The following is a 3,771-nucleotide window of genomic DNA, read 5'->3' as shown; positions in this document are numbered from 1 at the left end:
CCAACAATTCGAGGCCAGCTTAGCTCCCGGCTACCATAAAGACGGCCTCTGATCAGATCATCCTGTTTTTCGCTCTGCTCGACATGCTCCGCAATGGTACACTAAACGCTATAATGATTTAATCCGTCCGTCAATCCTGAGAAGGCTCAGTTCATTCAGAGTCTGCAACACCGTGTGACGGATGCGTTCTGCGAGCAGCAACCCGAAGGTGGTGGATGCCAAAAGACGCTACAAACTGATCAGGAAGGCTTGTTTGGTTCTAGGGGAGGAGCTGGACATCACCAACCAAAGGTGGAAAGTAGGATGCTGTCCAGACTTCGGTCCATTTTGGACGATGCTGCTCACCCACTTGACAGTGCTGTGGCTGGACAGAAAAGCACATTTATTCCTCAACATAAAATGCTCCACTGGACACCTCAGGAAATCATTCCTTCTGGTGACCATCTGATTGTACAACCAGTGAATCGCTCTGGGCAGAAGTGCAATACTGCCTGTTTCTGTACATACCTATAGCTTTGTGCAATATCGACCAGAAAATGTGTGTTTTGGCACGACGGTACTGTGCCTAGTTTCCATATCAACCTACTTAATTCATTACCATTTATTTTGATATAGGAATTGTTGCATGTGACATTGTGTATTTCTGTTTTTCTCCTTCATATATCTGTGTACTGTGCCATCTGTAACTACAAACAATTTCCTCAAGGATAATAAAAGTATTTTGAGTTTGATTCTGATCGTTGTCCCCTTCATCTTCTCCCTTCAATGCCTAGGGGGGTGGTGTGTGACTCAGTGGATTAGACTCTGTGTCTGTGATCATGAGGTCGCTAGTTCTGATCCCAGAGTCGGCAGAGAGAACAAGGCCCTTAACCCCCAGAGACCAGCTGACCCTGATTTCTCTACTGCACATCACTTCAGATAAAAGCTTCTGCTAAATAGATGCTTTCCAAGCACTGTGGACTTTTCAAATACACCCAGGTTTCATATAAGATGGTGAAAGTTAGTGAGATTATGTATCATAACTAATCCCTGCATTATTTTTTGATGAAAACCAGACACTTACCAAGCTATGCGTGGTAAATGCATCCACCCACCCTTCATGGCTAAAGTATTGCCTCCCTAACCCCCACCCCAACTGGAAGCATGCCGAGCAAATCTTAATGGGGGGGGGTGCATTAACCTAAAATATCAGATTTAGTGATTCATCTGCAAGGACTGTGGGAGGAATTCAGAGCTAGCGGGCTGGAAGTGGAAAAAGGTACTGATATTTTGGGGAGATGTCATGTGACCTCTGCAGCACAGAGCTGGGGGGGGGGGGTAGGGCCACAGAACCGCGGGGGTGTGAGGTAACCATGATACCCACCGAGTATCCAAGTGTGATGTAAGAGGCGCCGACGTCATGTGGGGAGACTGGCTGCTCAGGATACTTCAGTGTAACATGACGAGAAGAGAATATTTTAATGCAAAAAAGTGGCCGGCAGATTTTAAAATGTTTTGCTCATGTGTGACAAATAAACATCAGCCGGTTGTCTGTATTTTGCAGTTTCAACAAAATCCTCACCACTTTTTCCGTTCCAAAAAGAATAAATTAAAATAATATTTTCATGAGGCACATGACGCAAAGAACCAACGACCGTGATATTCAGGTTACATACAGTATTTCCACTAATTGTACCCATTCCAGGTAAAATTGCTACCCAACCTAAATAACACAATATAAAAAAAAGCTTAATAAAAATAATGACCTACCTGAAGGTGGGTGAAACTTAAAAATGATAACTTTTCCAGTACTTAGTCCTCCTCTGCTCACGTTGGAGGTATTTACTGAAACACACATCAGTGGGTCCATTTACAGAACATGAACTGTAGTTGAGGTTCTTCTGTGTAGTTAAAGTTGATCAAGGTACCCAGTGATGTCTGAAATATTCTCAACAGAAGACATTGGATCAGAGATATATAATATAATATAATATAATATAATATAATATAATATAATATAATATAATATAATATAATATAATATAATATAATATCCACTTTATTCTCATTCAGAACATACACCGGTTAGCGCACATCAGAACAAAATTACGTTGCATTTACTCAGCATTGGCCCAGCAGAGTAGGTTAATATTAGAAAAAAACTTAAAAATATAAAGTCTAAATAGAAAATAAATAGGAAATAGAATATTTAGTTAGTATAGAGTTATATGCAGCAGTGATGTTTGGCACCTTTCAAACCATGCATTTCCATGGAGCCACAGAGGATTGGGGTTCACAGAGGATTGGGGGCCCCAGTTGGCCACAAATAGTCACTACACTAGGGGGGTGAGGCCCGGGAAAGTGATTTTCTTAATGGGACCCCACAAACAACAATCCTGCCCCTGGATATATTATATCGTTTCAGACGAAGTACCACTCTGTTCTTCGAAGACACTCTATACCCTCTGGTTGGGTTCTTTTGGAGAAGAATCGATGCTGCACCAGGATAATGACCGCGAACATTCCCCGAAGCTTTGCAGGAACAAAGAAGAGCATGTGGAGTACTGATTCCACAGGCACCTGACCTCAACCCCACTGAACATTTATGGAGGCGGAGAAAGCCAAGCGAGCAGTAATGTCACCGGATGATCTTTGGAACATTCTCAAGTCACACTGGGGCAGCACGGCTCATCAGGTTTTCCACAAACACACTGTCACTAAAGTAAAAAAAGGGGAGGCACGCCGAAAGCTAAAGAATTCTGTAATTCATTTTTGTTTTCTAATTTTTTGCAAGATTCAACTTTTCACTCAGATATCATTTGGAAACGTTCGTATTAAATTAATTACACATCAATACAAAACAGAAACATTTTTACTAGAGGTCTCAGATTTGTGACGCCACTGTATGTATGAAAAAAATAAGTTTAGGTCAAACTAAAAATCGGCCAGAAATGCCATAAACTAAAGTCCTCCAGAGAAAAGAAATTCGTCAGCTTCCTTCCGAGTTAAATTATTCCTGTCATTCCTATACGTTCAAAGGCGATGTTAAACGGCAATGTCAGCACCCGCTGCGCTTGCAAAAACGTTTTATCAAGTTGCTGGGCGGGACTGAATTGTCCTGTATATCATTTGAACCAATTGTATTCTTATTCTCTTTTCTTGGAATCTTATCGTATTATCGGGGGATTTCAGTAAAAGAAATAAATAAAGGAATATCAATTGCACACAGAAAGTATGGGGTAGGACAGTTCAGGGTGCGAATAGTGGATGTGCGTTCCTGCTCCTACCAAGGATCTCGTTGTATGGCGCGGAGATGGAAGATCACACCGATCTCTCGTGAACGATTTTAAACGCAAAGTGAGATTTTTTTGCATCTGTCTGCTGGAGAAAAATTACACTTTTGCAAACATCACTTACCACTTTTACCTTATCACTTATGTATTGACTATATATGCACAGCTAAACATATCTCATGTATTTTTTTATTTTATATTATTCTTTTTATATATATTATCATTCTCTTATCATGCACAGCCACTCGGGTGATCAGGGTTACATTTCACTATATGTGAACACATAAAATTGTATGTGTACAACTCTGTACGAATAAACTTCTTGAATCTTGAATGTGCTTCGCACGAGATGACATGCCTTTCCATTTTCCGTCTGTTTCGTGAGCGACTTGCGAAACAGGTCTGCTTGCAGTAATCGCGGCCCCCTGGGGGGTCGTCCAGGGGCTGGGAAGACCCATTTAACGTTACAAGCGCTCTGCGCATGCGCAGCGGCTCCGCC

The sequence above is a fragment of the Brienomyrus brachyistius genome, chromosome 18 (assembly GCF_023856365.1).
Source record: "Brienomyrus brachyistius isolate T26 chromosome 18, BBRACH_0.4, whole genome shotgun sequence".
NCBI lineage: Eukaryota > Metazoa > Chordata > Actinopteri > Osteoglossiformes > Mormyridae > Brienomyrus > Brienomyrus brachyistius.
Note: the sequence above shows the minus strand (reverse complement) of the source record.